The sequence below is a fragment of the Balaenoptera physalus genome (assembly GCF_965194825.1).
Source record: "Balaenoptera physalus genome assembly, chromosome: 1".
NCBI lineage: Eukaryota > Metazoa > Chordata > Mammalia > Artiodactyla > Balaenopteridae > Balaenoptera > Balaenoptera physalus.
In genome coordinates, this window is record NC_138882.1 from 128,602,101 (window position 1) to 128,621,479 (window position 19,379).

The 19,379-nt window shown below is 39.4% G+C and overlaps 1 protein-coding gene across 11 annotated transcripts in view; it reads left to right on the plus strand.

Annotated features, from left to right (window-relative positions):
• Positions 1-1,080: 1,080 nt before the first annotated feature.
• The window catches only part of USP33 (ubiquitin specific peptidase 33), a 65,374-nt gene continuing 47,075 nt past the window's right edge, over positions 1,081-19,379 (plus strand). For 5 of the 11 annotated variants that reach the window (XR_014252185.1, XR_014252186.1, XM_082419097.1 and 2 more), the window contains exon 1: positions 1,082-1,320. The gene's annotated coding sequence lies outside the window, so the exon portion shown is untranslated. Of the gene's footprint in view, positions 1,321-19,379 lie in introns of all 11 variants that reach the window. The other 6 variants (XR_014252183.1, XR_014252184.1, XM_082419099.1 and 3 more) reach the window with 2 other exon arrangements.

Genomic DNA, 19,379 nt, shown 5'->3' on the forward strand with positions numbered 1-19,379 from the left:
GTCTTTTTTCAAATAAACCTATAAAACTCTCCTTTAAGTCAGATAGTACTTCGCTACAAGACATCAGGGAACAAATGATTTTCATGATCGTTCTCTTATGTCTTTACAGAGGAGTATAAACATTTAAAAACGTTTAGATATTTGATTTTTTAAAAATAAAAATTAACCACATTGCTGACATCCTGAAGCATGTCAACTGCAATATTTTGAAATATGCTGACCATCAGTGAACCCAGGATAGGTTGTGGTGCAAACTGAGGCCTTGGTGTCAATCCCTATATAGGATGCTGGCAAAACTTCATTTCTTCTATTTTTACCATACGAATAGAATTGAAAGCTCTCATATTCTCTATTTGTTTCTGATGGAGATTGAGCATCTTACATAACGCTTGAGTACAAGCTCCCATTTGGGAGACCAAAAAGATAGAGGTAAACAGACATGTTGAAACTGGCAATTTGAACAATTAATTAATATTAATTTAACTGTTTTTATTGTTTGCATATCAATCGATTGAACGAATTTTAACAGATCCATAAATTACAAGGCAGATCTCTTCAAATGCTCTAGTCTCTAAGCAGATACTAACGTTTCAATAAATATTTGATTTGATCTTGATTTTGGCTTAAGGGAAAATGGGAGAGATGAATTTCTACTTTGTAGATGTGGAAAAAGAAACGCAATGACTTTCAGAGAGTCTATGTCCTAAGACGTTGGGAGAAGAAAGAGGAGAGGAAGGAAAAAGGGTTGAATTGAATTAAGTAGTCTAATTTTTCTGTGCACAAGGTCGGAAACCTGAGGCCCTTCAGTGGACAGCCTTAACGCAAATTCTGTAATGCATAGAGACAGACCTGCTAATGGTCGTAGTGTGACTGCAGAAGAGGGGGAGAACACGTGTAGAAACGAAAAGTGCCCCAAATCTAAAACTGCTCTGCACGTACGGTCCCTGTGCCTATAGCTACTTTGGAAGTCCCAGCGGGGAGAGCAGCTTGGGTCTCCACACCTGGACCCGGCCTCCGCGGCCACGCCCCAGAGGCGGGACGAGCTTTCCTCGCAGCCCCGCCCCTGCCCGCCCTCCTCGCCCTCCCGCGACGCCCTAGACGCCGGCGGCTGTCGCGGAGACACCGGAAGGAGCTGGAGCTGCTGCGGGAAGTGGCCGGGAGGCTGGTATCCCGCAGGCTGAGCTGCGGGTCCGTTTTCCGGCCATCCAGAAGCGACACCGCCCCCTCCTAGGCCAGGGGAGGAAAAGAGGAGCTGGTGGGAGGTGCGGCCGCAGGCCACCGTCGGCCGCGCTGGCGGGGCCCGTGGGGAAGGCCGTGGAGGTGAGCGCGTAGCTGTTGGGAGGGGCGCGGGGCCGAAGTGCGCCTCGCCTGCAGCCAGGGGTCGGTCTGTGTTTTCGCTCCCGCGCGCCGGGGCTGTGGCTGCTGCAGCGGCCTCTTTTTCTTGGTTCGGGGTGGTGGTGGGCGCGCGGGTGGGTACGAGGCCTAGGCCCCTCCGGTGCTCTGCGCTGCAGGGATGATTGGTGGCCTCCCCAGTAGGGGCGGCGGAGGATGCGAGTCAGTCGTAGATTTGAGGAAGGGTCCCCAGGGGGCGCTCCCCTGGGAAGCGGGAGGAAGGAGGGGTGAGACGTGTCCCGAAGCGGGCCTCCGCTCTTTTCCTCGGTCTCCGCATGCCGGCTTATCAGCCCAGCACGGTGGGCTCAGGCGACTGAAACCCCGCAGTGCGCTGGCTCCTGGGTTCTGGTTTCGATTTGCGGCGTAGTTGGGGTGATCGGACCCATTTGTGCAGCCCCAGGGGTACCGTTATTCAGTGTTGTCAGCAGGAAAACCTAGGCGTCATCGTCACTGAAATTTTTCTTAGACGAATATTTAATCCTGACTGTTTCAGAGGTTACCCCTTGCGGTCTGTCCATCCGCAGCTTTTGTTTGAGTCAGTTTCCATGGTGTGTGGTTTCCCAGACCTTTACTCTTACATATTTTACCTACTACAAAATGCTCTTCATTTGAATATTTACAGGATGCAAGTTGAGCTGTTGGATGATTCTGGGTGTTTTGCACTCAAGTGTTTTTAGGGTTTACGTTCTCATATAATCAGTATAAGGCCGGGAAAATTGGGCCAGAGGGGAAACGCTGGCAGGAGCATAGGCTCTAAATTTACGATAAGGATCTCTAGACTTCTTGCTTAATAAATGTATAGAATAGTAGAATTTTTTAGTTTAATCAGATTATTTTTCTTTTGAGGAAAACTTGTTTCAAAAAATAATGAGGCTGTTCTAGTTCCATTTCTGGTTGAGACAATTGTATCGTTTGGAAAGGTCTGACCAAAGCAGATAATAAGCTATTTGATTTGAACCTAATACAAATATTGTTAGTGAATTCATGCTATAAACATGGGGAAAAGTAGGAATCTTATTGAAAGACTGCTAATTTTAAGGAAAAGTAATAGTAATAAGTTATACTACACCGGGGGCTTTATGTTATTTAATTTACTTTGGCAGGATTAAAAAAAAAAGGACAGTACAAAAGTATTGCAGGAATAAAATATTTGACCTTTTGCCGTACGTAAGAGGGATAGTCTACTTAAGATTGCTTCTTATCTTTGATCTGGTTTATAGCCAGCTTTCACTTTTTTGTCTTGAGCTCTTTATAACTTACGCCTTTATAACCTATTTGTAACAAATAACAGTGCGTTTAATGACGTTAGATTGTAGTAAATAGATTATTTTAATCGTTTGAAATTCAGAGTTAAGGAGATAATTTTTACATTTATTTATTGTTAGAATTTTCAATGACCTTTCACATATACAATCTTATTTGATCCTCATGCCAGTCTTCTGAGTTAGAAATGCCAAGAAGTAAAGTCTTTTCCCGTGACAGAAGCATTTCGAGATTGTGTAAGGATCAGAATTTCCCTAAAGCCTGAAATAATCTTGCTGAAGTAAACTTTGATATAAATTGGAATTCAGCTAAGTATTGGAGCACTGTGAAGTATAACATGTGACAGACTCTGGACTCTTTGCAAGGAAATGAAGTACATAAATGGTGAAAGATTTTTGGTGAGAAGCATGAAAGGTAGTCATTTCCCAAAAATAAAGGAATAAGTAACAGCTTTCTTTAGTGTTTTTTTTTTTTTAATTATTAGCACCTTTAATTATTTATTTATTTATTTATTTATTTTTGGCTGTGTTGGGTCTTCGTTTCTGTGCGAGGGCTTCCTCTAGTTGCGGAGAGCGGGGGCCACTCTTCATCGCGGCGCGCGGGCCTTTCACTATCGCGGCCCCTTCCGTTGCGGGGCACAGGCTCCAGACGCGCAGGCTCAGCAGCCCACGGGCCTAGTTGCTCCGCGGCATGTGGGATCTTCCCAGACCAGGGCTCGAACCCGTGTCCCCTGCATTAGCAGGCAGACTCTCAACCACTGCGCCACCAGGGAAGCCCTTTAGTGTTGTTTTTAAACTTCTTTTTTTTAAGTCTGCATGCGATTTCAGGAGCATTTTGATAAATAGGTTAGTCCCAAAGAGTCTGAGATAAGCTCAGTTTGTTTGTCTATAAAAAGGAGCATGAATTTTGTACTAATACTTAAGAATGCATATATAAAAATAAATGTTCTTTTCAAAAGTTACTTTAGAAGGCTATGTAGGTCAATATCTATGGGTCTATCAGGGAAAGAAAGCCCTTTGGAAAATAAAAAGAATGGAACATGGTTTCTACCCTTAAAGAATTTAGAGTCAGGCTTGTGGTCAAGTAGGGTAGTTTTTTACAGAACTGTGGTAAAATGTCTTATGACTTACAGTCAGGAATTTAGGTGAGGGAGACATTACTTGTGATTGAATCTTGATAGAGATGATATTTGAGATGAGTGAGCTTTGCAAGGTTTTCAACAGGCAAATATTGGAGGACATTTCTAAAAACAATAGATTATTGCGTTCCTGGAAAGGTACAACTTATATTTGAGAAAGGATCAGTACAACAATTTGGCTGATAATAAGTTATGATTTATCTAAGTTAGAAATAGGAGATAAAAAGGACAAATTACGAAGGGCTTCATTGAAGATGTTTGGTTAGAAGAGGTATGTGATCCATATGAATGCAGAATGAGCTGTAATTGGGAGATGATTGAGACCAAGAGAACACTTGGGCAGCTTTAGGTTAAGCAAGATCTTGATAGTGTCACTTTTGTGGCCCTTGTAGTTTCTCCAAAGTGCTATCTTGTAAGCAGACCTTGAGATAACATGGGTGCAGGTGAGATGCCAGGAAGCACAAGTGAGGGAGTGGGTAAAGAGTCCGGAAAGGGAAAAAAAAGCCAGTGATGGGCAACTGGGGGTTAATCCTGTGGAGATTTTTGAAGAGCTGCCTTAGAATTGTCCTACTAACTGAAGGGTAGCTGGGGAGTTTTTCCACCTACTCCAGTCCTCACTGATTGAGATTGTTCTTGAAATGTTTCTCAAGCACTTCCCATTGTCTTAGCTAGGGTTGGGCAGGCTCCTGTTGGTGGAGGTGGGAAGCTGTCAGGATACTATCTGTACCAGCTGCAAGGTGAGCTGAAGGGAGGGGGACCAGATGTCAACTGCGTCTGTTAATAGGCATTCTTACTAAATAATCAAGATGTGAAATAAAAGCCTCAATTTAGGTGGAGATCTAGAAGAAATGTGAGTTGAGAAGTGATGGATAAAAGAAGCAAGCAGTAGAATTTGGTAACTGGTAGAATATAGAAAATGAGGAGGGACTCTAAAATGGCACTGAGGTTTGAGAGTTATGTAACTTGTGATTGAGGAGGGTTGACAGAAGGTCACTGACATTCAAATAAGTTATTTCAGGAGAATAAAGGAATTACAGGGTGTTGAAGAGTCTTGATAAAGTAGAGTGTAGGTGACCAGTCATTCAAAAGGGAAAGTAGGGTGGAGATTTGAACAGTGCTGCCACCCCCACTAGATACACAGTGTCTGACCCATACTTGATTGGGCCTTTGTTAAATTAGCCTGTAAATGCCTGGGGCTAGCGCGTCCTGAAGTATGGCAATATGGTGAAAATATGAGACTGAATGTGACATAGAATAAGAAGATTTCTTACATTTTTTAACTATTTATAAAATCCTGAAGGAGGAATTGCTAATATTTTTAGTAGAGGCATTATTTAGATGAATAAATTCTGATTCTTTTTTATAATCAACAATATTCTGGTAAAGAAAAAAATTGACAAAATTTCTTAGAGTGGTTCTCATTTGAATATGGTGGTTGCATTTGTTTTTCCGTGATTCTACATGTTCTACTTAAGTAGTTTTAATGACTGTCCCATAATGTTGATATTCTGTTAATTTAATTACCCCTCCATCTTGCTCAGAAGTGACTTAGGGTGAAAATTACCATCAGCTGGTTTGCGCTTCTATTAGAACTCTGTTATATTCATTGATTCTTGTTCTCCATTTCTCTTCCTCTTGCTTCCTCCCTCTTCTCTCTTCCCCCTCTGCCTAGTGTTTGTCACAATTATCTCAACTAGATAAGGCTATAGTTGACTATACTTTGCTGTTATTGGACAGATTTTTTTTCTTTGTAGGAAATGCTGATTAATGTTTGCAAATCTTGATTAAGGAATTTTATTTAAAGCGAGGTTGCTGGATTGGAGCTATGCTTTTGGGTGGTTTATTGTGGCAGTGTTAAGAATAGGTTCTAGAACAGCTAGATTGCAGGTAGAGCAATCAGTTAGGAGATTATATAGTTCTCTTAATAGACTCAGTAAGCTTCTCATTAATTAGACTGTTAAGGGTCAAAGGGACAGATGTTTTTAAGAAAAGGGAAATTAGAAGATTAGTACTAAATTTCTTTTTCTTTGTTACGGTTTGAACGAAAATTAAGAACGATTAGGGGAAGAGTTATAGGACTGTGAGATCTGTGCGAAGATTTTAAGGAGTTTTTGTTTGCTAGAATATTTGTTTAAAGGACAAGAAACAGTTCTTAAAAGTGCTCATCAGGGGACTTCCCTGGTGGCACATTGTTTAAGAATCTGCTTGCCAATGCAGGGGACACGGGTTTAAGCCCTGGTCGGGGAAGCTCACATGCCGCGGAGCAACTAAGCCTGTGCACCACAACTACTGAGCCCGTGTGCCACAACTACTGAAGCCTGCGTGCCTAAAGCCCATGATCCGCAACAAAAGAAGCCACCTCAATGAGAAGGCCGTGCACCGCAGCGAAGAGTATCCCCTGCTCTCCAAAAGCAGAGAAAGCCCACGCACAGCAACGAAGACCCAATGCAGCCATAAATAAATAAATAAATTTAAAAATAAAAAAGTGCTCATCAGGGGACTTTCCTGGTGGCGCAGTGGATAAGACTCACGTCTTATCCACTGGGGGCCTGGGTTCGATCCCTGGTAAGGGAACTAGATCCCACATGCGTGCTGCACAACTAAGAGTTCGCATGCCACAACTAAGGAGCCCACGAGCCGCAACTTAAGACCTGGCACAACCAAATAAATAAATATTTTTTTAAAAAGTGCTCATCAGCATATTTTATAGATTAAAAGTTTCCACAAACTCTTATTATGGATTGATTTAGAATAAAATAAACTTTTCTGCCCATTGTACTCTTTGCTGATATTGATACTTCCATTGTCAATTTTTTTGGCTTGCTTTTGTTGTATAGTAATTTTCTTCTATGGTAAATATGGAAAAATAAGCTGTAAGGTTATTATAATGTTGTATTTTTACAATTGAAATAATTTTGAAACCTAGTATTTAAAATAGTACAGTTGGACTTCCCTGGTGGCGCAGTGGTTAAGAATCTGCCTGCCAGTGCAGGGGACACGGGTTCGAGCCCTGGTCCAGGAAGATCCCACATGCTGTGGAGCAACTAAGCCCGTGCGCCATAGCTACTGAGCCTGCGCTCTAGAGACTGCGAGCCGCAACTACTGAGTCCACATGCCACAACTACTGAAGCCCGCCCACCTAGAGCCCGTGCTCTGCAACAAGAGAAGGCACCGCAATGAGAAGCACACGCACTGCAACGAAGAGCAGCCCCCACTCGCTGCAACTAGAAGAAAGCAGCGCACAGCAACAAAGACCCAACACAGCTAAAAATAATAAATAAAATTAAAAATAAAATAAAATAGTACAGTTGGGGGCTTCCAGGGTGGTGCAGTGGTTAAGAATCCGCCTGCCAATGCAGGGGACATGGGTTCAATCCTTGGTCCGGGAAGATCCCACACGCCCCGGAACAACCAAGCCCGTGCACCACAACTACTGAGCCTTGTGCTCTAGTGCCTGTGAGCCACAGCTACTGAAGCCCGTGTGCCTAGAGCCCGTGCTCCACAACAAGAGAAACCACCACAATGAGAAGCCTGCGCACTGCAACAAAGAGTAGCCCCTGCTCGCTGCAACTAGAGAAATCCCAGGCAGAGCAACGAAGACCCAACACAGCCAAAAATAAATAAACTAATTAATTTTAAAAAAAAGTTTAAAAAAGTAAAAGATAAAATAGTACAGTTGGATTAGTCAGATTAGTTGTAGTAATGGAACAGTTGTATAGGTTGAAACTACTGACAGACAAATCAGTTTTTCTGCAGTCAGAGAATCTTAGAATTGACTTCAGGGCAAAATGCTGTCCTTTGAAACACCTGACAGTTGGTCTTCCAGCCTCTGTGTGTAACAATGATGGGGAACATCCTACTTCCCAAGGTTCCACCTTCCATTTTGATATAGCTCTAATTGTTGAAAATCTTCACCATTGACTGGAGTTGCTATTTCTAAATTTCTCAAGTTACGTAAAAAAGAAAAGATCTCTCTTACTTTGGTCATAATGTCCAAATAATTGGAACGCATGTATCAAGTCCTCCAACTTTTTTTTTTTTTGGCTGCTTGGAGCGACTTGCGGGATCATATTTCCCCAACCAGGGCCTGGGCAGTGAAAGCGCCGAGTCCTAACCACTGGACTGTCAGGGAACTCCCCTCAAGTCCTCCAACTTTTGCCTTCTGCTGTCTAAACATAACATCCATACTTTCAATTTTTCCTCATAACAGTTAACATTTATTGAGTGCTTACTCTCACTCTGTTTGAAATAATTTATATATGTTAACAAATGTTTTATATAACACCCCCCCAACTCCACGAGGTAGATTTTTGTAATTATCTCAATTTTATAGATGAGGGAACTGAGGCACAGATAAGTGACTTAACCCTGGTCACAAACCTAGGACATAGTGGAGCTTGGATTTGAACCCAGGTAGCCTTGCTCCGGAAACTTTACTTTTAGCCATAGTGTTGTCTTTATGATGATACAGTTTTCAAATTATTTAAGACTGTCTATGGAAGGCATTTGTATTCTGTAGCTTTTAGTGTTCTTCATAAATAAAACATTCACTATATGATTTTCTTAGTTTATGAGTACAATAAGACTGGCTTCTCTTTTTATTCTGAAACCTATTCTGTTGATAAATTGAGTGAGAACTGCACTGTTGTTTCCTTCGTCTTCTAGCATCTAGAATCTAAATACCTGAAACCCTTTTTTTGGCCTTACTTTAGACAGTAGACTCTTTGAATGCCAATATAGAATACTATATCCATCCTTGTTAATCTTAGCTCATTTTTCTAAATAAAATGTCATTTCTTTAATTATTTTTATAATTTTATAATTAGATTTCACTAGCCTGCCTTCTGTGTCTTTATCCAGATTTTTGTTAAAAATTTTGGACAGTTCTGCCATCTGCTAATACAGAGTTTCTTCTGGATTCATATTAATCTTCTGTGTAACTACTAAATTAGCAACCAGCTCTCCTGACAGATTTTTTTGTCACAGTCGCTTGATTCTGATTCTTTATAAATAGCTTTACTTTTTGGAATAGACTAGATAATGGAATATAGGCAGTTTTTCAATATTAAAAGGTTCTCCTTAGGTTACCAACTATGTCTTGATGTGTAACAAATATTAATAACACTGGTCCCTATGCTTTTCCTGTATTAAAACTTGAATGTCTGCTATTCTGTTATTAGGATGACTGGGTCAGAATTTGGGGCCTGAAGATTTGGGGATTGTACTGCTAAAAAGTAATATCTTCCCCACCCCCTTAAAAGTAATATCTTCAGAAGCAGTTTAGAATCTACAGATGGACACTTGAGCCCCTGCCAAAGCTGTACATCATACAGCATGATGCTATCATTTCAATCTGGAAGATTTTTCAGTTGTTATTACCATCATTATTGCTGAGGAGATTTCAAATTGTCCAGATAGGGTAGATAGAGGGAAAAGTTGTCTGATAAAAGATTGCAAAGGTCAGGACAAATTGAGGTCAAATTATGGAAAGCCTTAATTTCCATGCACAGTTTGAATGTTTTTTTGCTCTCTAGTAATTCCCAACCTGTGATCCCCAAGCTTCCAGAGGAGTCTTAGAGTTTTGTAGATTAATAGTTTTGTAGATTTGTGTATTTTGGAGATTAATCCCTTATTGGTTTCTTCGCTTGCATATATTTTCTTCCATTCTGAGGGTTGGCTTTTCGTTTTGTTTATGGTTTCCTTTGCTATGCAAAAGCTTTTAAGTTTAATTAGATCCCATTTGTTTATTTTTGTTTTAATTTTCATTACTTTAGGAAGTGGATCGAAAAAGATCTTGTTGCAGTTTATGTCAAAGAGTGTTCTGTTTGTGTTTTCCTTTAAGAGTTTTATAGTGTCTGGCCTCACATTTAGGTCTTTGATCCATTTTGAGTTTATTTTTGTGTATGATGTTAGGGAGTGTTCTAATTTCATTCTTTTAAATGTAGCTGTCCAGTTTTCCCAGCACCACTTATTGAAGAGACTGTCTTTTCTCCATTGTATATTCTTGCCTCCTTTGTCATAGATTAGGTGACTATAGGTGTGTGGGTTTATCTCTGGGCTTTTTATCCTGTTCCATTGATCTGTCTTTCTGTTTTTGTGCCAGTACCATACTGTCTCGATTACTGTAGCTTTGTAGTATAGTCTGAAGTCAGGGAGCCTGATTCCTCTAGTTCCGTTTTTCTTTCTCAAGATTGCTTGGCTATTTGTGGTCTTTTGTGTTTCCATACAAATTGTAAAATGTTTTGTTCTAATTCTGTGAAGAAATGTCATTGGTAATTTGATGGGGATTGCATTGAATCTGTAGATTGCTTTGGGTAGTATAGTCATTTTCACAGTATTGATTCTTCTGATCCAAGAACGTGGTGTATCTCTCCATCTGTTTGTTCATCTTTGATTTTTTTCATCAGTATCTTATAGTTTTCTTTTTTTAAAAATAAATTTATTTATTTTTATGTATTTGGCTGTGTCGGGTCTTAGTTGCAATATGCGGAATCTTCATTGTGGCATGTAGGATCTGTCGTTGCAGTGAGCAGGCTTCTCTCTAGTTGTGGCGTGCGGGCTCTAGAGCGTGGGGGCTCAGTAGTTGAGGCACGCGGACTCTCTAGTTGTGGTGCACAGGCTCCAGAGTATGCAGGCTTAGTTGCCCCGTGGCATGTGTGATCTTACTTCCGCGACCAGGGATTGAACCCATGTCCCCTGCATTGGAAGGCAGATTCTTAACCACTGGACCACCAGGGAAGTCCCAGTATCTTATAGCTTTCTGAGTACAGGTCTTTGGCCTCCTTAGGTAGGTTTATTCCTAGGTATTTTATTCTTTTTGTTGTGATGGTAAATGGGACTGTTTCCTTAATTTCTCTTTCTGATCTTTTGTTGTTAGTGTATAGGAATGCAAGAGATTTCTGTGTATTAATTTTGTATCCTGCAACTTTACCAAATTCATTGATTAGCTCTAGTAGTTTTCTGGTAGCATCTTTAGGATTTTATGTGTATAGTGTCATGTTATCTGCAAATTAATTCTCATTAAGTTGTTTAAATACCAGAACATTAATAGCAGAATGGAGAGAACTAATCTTTCCCTAGTCCCCCTTTCTTCTTTGCTGTGAGGCAACATTCTGAGTACATAACCTTCAAAACTATATTTTTATGCTTTTACAGTGGATATGTACATACAGATACGATGTGCTATTATGCATGTTTCGTTTTGGGGCTTTTTTTTTGTACATTGTATTCTTATTTGTTTTGTTTTTTATTTTAACTGAAGTATAGTTAATTTACAATGTTGTATTAGTTTCTGGTGTACGGCAAAGTGATTCTGTTGTACATATATATATTCTTTTTCACATTTTTTTCCATTATAGTTTATTACAAGATAATTAAATATAGTTCCCTGTGCTATACAGTAGGACCTTGTTTACCTGTTTTATATATAGTAGTTTGTATCTGATAATCCCAAACTCCTAATGTATTCTTCCATCAGGTTTTAAATTTTTACTTCAGTGGTATCATAGAGAATGTATTATTCTGCATCTTCCTTTTTTTCCATTCAACATTATGTCCTTTAGATCTATTCATGTTGATAAATTATCCATCCAGTTCATGAAGTTAAACTGATGTGTAGTGTTCAGTCATGAATATATATATACATATATATATATGTATATGTATATATATATCCATTCTTGTATTGATGCACTTAAAACATTTTACAGTCAAAAGTGAGATAACATACTGTCTAGAAAGCAGTGAGAAGAACATTTCCATCTCATTGGCAAACATTGGTATTAAGAGGAAAATGTATAGTTTAAATACTTTTATTATTAAGTAAATAAAACTAAGAGAATTCAGTTCCCATATTTAGGGATTAAGAAAATAAAACAGAAACCAAATAGGACATGGGGATTAAAGATAAAACTGTAATTAATGGAATTGGAAACAACAAAACAAAAATAGTGGGAAGGATAAATCCCAAAGCTGGTTCTTTGCAAGGACCGATGAATTAGATAAACCTCATATAGAAGAGAAGAAAATGGAGTAAAAGTATACAATATTAAGAATGAGAAAGGAGACATCATAGATACCCAGGTATAGGAGAGGTTAACGGAATTTTATGCAAACCTTCTTGAGAATACTACATGTTATGCCATGATGCCAAAGTTGATAGTCGAGATTAATGGATAATTTTATAGCAAAATATAAATTAATAAAATTGACCCAAGAAGCAGAAAAGTTGAATTGACCAGTTCTTGCTCAAGGATTGAAAAGGTCATTGAAGATCTGTCCTTGAAAGAGGCAGCATAGCAGATGGTTTCACAGCTGACTTTTATTTAGTTTGTAAACAACATAGTTTTTTTAAAAAACCCTATTCTATGTTATTAAAGATGCAAAGCTACTCAATGCATTCTGTGAAGCACACATGTTGGGTTGGCCAAAAAGTTCGTACGGGTTTTTCCATAAGACGTTACAAACTTTTTGGCCAACCTGATACTTTTATCCCTGATTAAAAATGCTATCAAGAAAGGTCAATCTCACTTACATCTAGAAATGCAAAATTTCTAAATACAATATTAGCCAATAGAATCTAGATATGAAACAATGGACTAATAGTATATTTCGACCCAATAGGGTGTATTACATCAGTGCAAGGATCCTTAGTATCAAGTCTGTTAATATAATAGATAATATCAACAAATGAAACAAGGAGTCTAGAAAGCCGTCAGTAGCTGCTGAAAAGGCTTTTTTTAAAAAAAAGAAACATCTTTATTGGAGTATAATTGCTTTACAATGTTGTGTTAGTTTCTGCTGTATAACAAAGCGAATCAGCTATATGCATACGTATATCCCCATATCTCCTCCCTCTTGAGTCTCCCTCCCACCCTCCTTATCCCACCCCTCTAGGTGGTCGCAAAGCACCAAGCTGATCTCCCTGTGCTATGCAGCTGCTTCCCACTAGCTATCTATTTTACATTTGGTAGTGTATATATGCCAGTGTTACTCTTTCACTTCATCCCAGCTTCCCCTTCCCCGTGTCCTCAAGTCCATTCTCCACATCTGTGTCTTTATTCCTGTCCTGCCCCTAGGTTCATGAGAACCTTTTTTTTTTTTTAGATTCCATATATATGTGTTAGCATGTGGTATTTGTTTTTCTCTTTCTGGCTTACTTCAGTCTGTATGACAGACTCTAGGTCCATCCACTTCACTACAAATAACTCAATTTCCTTTCTTTTTATGGCTGAGTAATATTCCATTGTATATATGTGCCACATCTTTATGCATTCATCTGTCTATGGACACTTAGGTTGCTTCCATGTCCTGGCTATTGTAAATAGTGCTACAATGAACATTGTGGTACATGACTCTTTTTGAATTATGGTTTTCTCAGAGTATATACCCAGTAGTGGGATTGTTGGGTTATACAGTAGTTCTATTTTTAGTTTTCTAAGGAACCTCCATACTGTTCTTCATAGAGGCTGTGTCAATTTACATTCCCACCAACAGTGCAAGAGGGTACCTTTTTCTCCACATCCTCTCCAGCATTTGTTTTTTGTAGACCTTGTGATGATGGGCATTCTGACCAGTGTGAGGTGATACCTCATTGTAGTTTTGATTTGCCTTTCTCTAATGATTAGTGATGTTGAGCATCTTTTCATGTGTTTGTTGGCAATCTGTATATCTGCTTTGGAGAAATGTCTATTTAGGTCTTCTGCCCATTTTGGGATTGGGTTTTTTGTTTTTTTGATACTGAGCTGAATGAGCTGCTTGTATATTTTGGAGATTAATTCTGTGTCAGTTGCTTTGTTTGCAAATATTTTCTCCCATTCTGAGGGTTGTCTTTTTGTCTTGTTTATCGTTTCCTTTGCTGTGCAAAAGCTTTTAAGTTTCATTAGGTCCCATTTGTTTATTTTTGTTTTTATTTCCATTTCTCTAGGAGGTGGGTCAAAAAGGATCTTGCTGTGATTTATGTCATAGAGTGTTCTGCCTGTGTTTTCCTCTAAGAATTGTATAGTGTCTGGTCTTACATTTAGGTCTTTAATCCATTTTGAGTTTATTTTTGTGTATGGTGTTAGGAAGTGTTCTAGTTCCATTCTTTTACATGTAGCTGTCCAGTTTTCCTAGCACCACTTATTGAAGAGACTGTCTTTTCTCCATTTTATACTCTTGCCTCATTTATCAAAGATAAGGTGACCATATGTGCTTGGGTTTATCTCTGGGCTTTCTATCCTGTTCCATTGATCTAGGTTTCTGTTTTTTGTGCCAGTACCATACTGTCTTGATTACTGTAGCTTTGTAGTATAGTCTGAAGTCAGGGAGCCTGATTCCTCCAGCTGTGTTATTCTTTCTCAAGATTGCTTTGGCTCTTTGGGGTCTTTTGTGTTTCCATACAAATTGTGAAATTTTTTGTTCTAGTTCTGTGAAAAATGCCCTTGGTAGTTTGATAGGGATTGCACTGAATCTGTAGATTGCTTTGGGTAGTCTAGTCACTTTCACAATGTTGATTCTTCCAATCCAAGAACATGGTATATCTCTCCATTTGTTTGTATCATCTTCAGTTTCTTTCATCAGTGTCTTATAGTTTTCTGCATACAGGTCTTTTGTCTCCTTGGGTGGGTTTATTCCTAGGTATTTTATTCTTTTTGCTGCAATGGTAAATGGGAGTGTTTCCTTAATTTCTCTTTCAAATTTTTCATCATTAGTGTAGAGGAATGCAAGAGATTTGTGTGCATTAATTTTGTATCCTGCTACTTTACCAAATTCATTGATTAGCTCTAGTAGTTTCCTGGTAGCATCTTTAGGATTTTCTATGTACAGTATCATGTCATCTGCAAACAGTGACAGTTTTACTTCTTCTTTTCCCATTTGGATTCCTTTTATTTCTTTTTCTTCTCTGATTGCTGTGGGTAAAACTTCCAAAACTATGTTGAATAATAGTGGTGAGAGTGGGCAACTTTGTCTTGTTCCTGATCTTAGAGGAAATGGTTTCAGTTTTTCACCATTGAGAACGATGTTGGCTGTGGGTTTGTCATATATGACCTTAGTGTGTTGAGGTAAGTTCCCTCTATGCCTACTTTCTGGAATGTTTTTATCATAAATGGGTGTTGAATTTTGTGGAAAGCTTTTTCCACATTTGTTGAGATGATCATATGGTTTTTATTTTTCAGTTTGTTAGTATGGTGTATCACATTGTTTGATTTGCGTATATTGAAGAGTCCTTGCATTCCTGGGATAAACCCCACTTGATCATGGTGTATGATCTTTTTAATGTGCTGTTGGATTCTGTTTGCTAGTATTTTGTTGAGGATTTTTGCATTTATGTTCATCAGAGATATTGGCTTGCAGTTTTCTTTTTTTGTGACATCTTTGGTTTAGGTATCAGGGTGATGGTGGCCTCATAGAATGAGTTTGGGAATGTTCCTCCCTCTGCTATATTTTGGAAGAGTTGGAGAAGGATAGGCATTAGCTCTTTTCTAAATGTTTGATAGAATTCGCCTGTGAAGCCATCTGGTCCTGGGCTTTTGTTTGTTGGAAGATTTTCAATCACAGTGTCAATTTCAGTGCTTGTGTTTGGTCTGTTTACATTTTCCGTTCCTTCCTGGTTCAGTCTCAGAAGGTTGTGCTTTTCTAAGAATTTGTCCATTTCTTCCAGGTTGTCCATTTTTCTGGCATATAGTTGCTTGTAGTAATCTCTCATGATCCTTTGTATTTCTGCAGTGTCAGTTGTTACTTCTCATTTGTCATTTCTAATTCGGTTGATTTGAGTCTTCTCCCTTTTTTTCTTGATGGGCCTGGCTAATGGTTTATCAATTTTGTTTATCTTCTCAAAGAACCAGCTTTTAGTTTTATTGACTTTTGCTATTGTTTCCTTCATTTCTTTTTCATTTACTTCTGATCTGATCTTTATGATTTCTTTCCTTCTAACTTTGGGGTTTTTTTTGTTCTTCTTTCTCTAATTGCTTTAGGCGTAAGGTTAGGTTGTTTATTTGAGATTTTTTTTTTGTTTCTTGAGGTAGGATTGTATTGCTTTTAACTTCCCTCTTAGAACTGCTTTTGCTGCATCGCGTAGGTTTTGGGTCGACATGTTTTCATTGTCATTTGTTTCTAGGTATTCTTTGATTTTCTCTTTGATTTCTTCAGTGATCTCTTGGTTATTTAGTAACGTATTGTTTAGGCTCCATGTGTTTGTATTTTTTACAGTTTTTTTCCTGTAATTGATATCTATTTTCATAGTGTTGTGGTCAGAAAAGATACTTGATATGATTTCAGTTTTCTTTTTTTTTTTTTAATTATTTATTTATTTATTTATTTATTTATTTATTTATTTATTTATGGCTGTGTTGGGTCTTCGTTTCTATGCGAGGGCTTTCTCTAGTTGCAGCAAGTGGGGACCACTCTTCATCGCGGTGCGCGGGCCTCTCACCATCGCGGCCACTCTTGTTGCGGAGCACAGGCTCCAGATGCGCAGGCTCAGTAATTGTGGCTCACGGGCCTAGTTGCTCCGTGGCATATGGGATCCTCCCAGACCAGGGCTCGAACCCATGTCCCCTGCATTAGTAGGCAGATTCTCAACCACTGCGCCACCAGGGAAGCCCCTCAGTTTTCTTAAATTTACCAAGGCTTGATTTGTGACCCAAGATATGGTGTATCCTGGAGAATGTTCCATGTACACTAGAGAAGAAAGTGTATTGTGTTGTTTTTGGATGGAATGTCCTATAAATATCAATTAAGTCCATCTTGTTTAATGTGTCATTTAAAGTTTTTGTTTCCTTATTTATTTTCATTTTGGATGATCTGTGCATTGGTGAAAGTGGGATGTTAAAGTCCCCTATTATGACTGTGTTACTGTCTATTTCCTCTTTTATGGCTGTTAGCATTTGCCTTATGTATTGAGGTGCTCCTATGTTGGGTGCATAAATATTTACAATTGTTATATCTTCTTCTTGGATTGATCCCTTGATCATTTTGTAGTGTCCTTCATTGTCTCTTGTAATAGTCTTTATTTTAAAGTCTGTTTTGTCTGATACGAGAATTGCTACTCCAGCTTTCTTTTGATTTCCATTTGCGTGGAATATCTTTTTCCATCCCCTCACTTTGAGTCTATATGTATCCCTACGTCTGAAGTTTGTCTCTTGTAGACAGCAGATATATGGTCTTGTTTTTGTATCTGTTCAGCCAGTATATGTGTTTTGGTTGGAGCATTTAACCATTTACATTTAAGGTAATCATCAATATGTATGTTCCTATTACCATTTTCTTAATTGTTTTGGGTTTGTTTTTGTAGGTCTTTTCCTTCTCTTGTGTTTCCTGACTTTAGAAGTTCCTTTAGCATTTGTTGTAAAGGTGGTTTGGTGGTGCTGAATTCTCTTAACTTTTGCTTATCTGTAAGGGTTTTAATTTCTCCATCGAATCTGAATGAGATCCTTCCTGGCTAGAGTATTCTTCGTTGTAGGTTTTTCCCTTTCATCACTTTGAATATGTGCTGCCACTCCCTTCTGGCTTGCAGAGTTTCTGCTGAAAGATCACCTGTTAACCTTATAGGGATTCCTTTGTATGTTATTTGCTGCTTTTCCCTTGCTGCTTTTAATATTTTTTCTTTGTATTTAATTTTTGGTAGTTTGATTAATATGTGTCTCGGAGTGTCTCTCTTTGGGTTTATCCTGTATGGGACTCTCTGTGCTTCCTGCACTTGATTGACTCTTTCCTTTCCCATGTTAGGGAAGTGTTCGACTATAATCTCTTCAGATATTTTATCAGTCCCTTTCTTTTTCTCTTCTTCTTCTGGGACCCCTAAAATTGAATGTTGGTGCATTTAATGTTGTCCCAGAGGTCTCTGAGACTGTCCTCAATTCTTTTCATTCTTTTTTCTTTATTCTGCTCCCTGGTAGTTATTTCCATCATTTTATCTTCCAGGTCACTTATGTGTTCTTCTGCCCAGTTATTCTGCTACTGATTCCTTCTACAGTATTTTTAATTTCAGTAATTGTGTTGTTCATCACTGTTTGTTTGCTCTTTAGTTCTTCTAGAACCTTGTTAAATATTTCTTGTGTTTTCTCCATTGTGTTTCCGAGATTTTGGATTATCTTTACTATCATTACTCTGAATTCTTTTTCAGGTAGGTTGCCTATTTTGTCTTCATTTATTTGGTCTTGTAGGTTTTTACCTTCTTCCTTCATCTGTAACATATATATATATATTTTTAAATTTAATTTAATTAATTAATTTATTTTTGGCCGTGTTGGCTCTTTGTTTCTGTGCGAGGGCTTTTTCTAGTTGCGGCGAGCGGGGGCCACTCTTCATCGCAGTGCGTGAGCCTCTCACTGTCACAGCCTCTCTTGTTGCGAAGCACAAGCTCCAGACACGCAGGTTCAGTAGTTGTGGTTCATGGGCCTAGTTGCTCCGCGGCATGTGGGATCTTCCCGGGCCAGGGCTCGAACCCGTGTCCCCTGCATTGGCAGGCAGATTCTCAACCAGTGCGCCACCAGGGAAGCCCTGTAACATTTTTTTGTCATTTCTTTTCTTTTCTTTCTTTTCTTTTTTGATGGATGGTGCTGTATTCGTGTCTTACTGGTTGTTTGACCTGCGACATCCAGCAATGGAGTTTCGAGGCAGTTGATTAGAGCTGGGTCTTGGTGCTGAGATGAGGACCTCTGGGGGGCCTCACTCTGATTAATATTCCCTGGGGTCTGAGGTTCTCTGTTAGTCCAGTGATTTCGACTTGGAACTCCCACCACAGGAGCTTGGGCCCGACCTCCAGACTGGGAAGTGAGATCCCACAAGATGGTCGCTGGGGGTTCCTCCTGTCCCCTTAGGTCTCCGTGGTCCCCCACCAGTGCCTGGTAGGTGCCCTAATTGTGAGGAGATGCGAATTCCATGTCCTCCCAGTACACCATCTTGACTCCGCCGTGAAAAGGCATTCGATAGAGTTAATTAAGACCATTTCTAACTAATATAATAATATAAATCAACTGTACTTCAGTTTTTTAAAGTAATTTATTTTATTTTTGGCTGCGTTGGGTCTTTGTTGCTGTGTGCGGGCTTTCTCTAGTTGTGGCGAGCGGGGACTACTCTTCGTTGTGGTGCACGGGCTTCTCATTGTGGTGGCTTCTCTTGTTGCGGAGCACGGGCTCTAGGTGTGCGGGCTTCAAGAGTTGTGGCACATGGGCTCAGTAGTTGTGGCTTGCAGGCTCTAGAGCACAGGCTCAGTAGTTGTGGCTCATGGGCTTAGTTGCTCCATGGCATGTGGGATCTTCCTGGACCAGGGCTCGAACCTGTGTCCCCTGCACTGGCAGGCAGATTTTTAACCACTGTGCCACCAGGGAAGCCCCTGTATATCTTACAGTTTTTGATTGGATGCCAGACATTTGATTTTTACCTTGTCAGGTGCTGGTTTTTTTCATTCCTTTAAATGCTCTTCATTTTTTTTACTGGGACACAGTTAAGTTCCTTGGGAACAGTAATGCTCTCTTTTGAACTTTTTGAAGGCAGAACCAAAGTAGTCTTTCTTCTAGGGATAATTTTTTCCCAATACTAAGGCGATACCCTTCTGAGTATGCTATTTTATTCCCTCTGTATTATGAAATCTTTCAACCCTGGC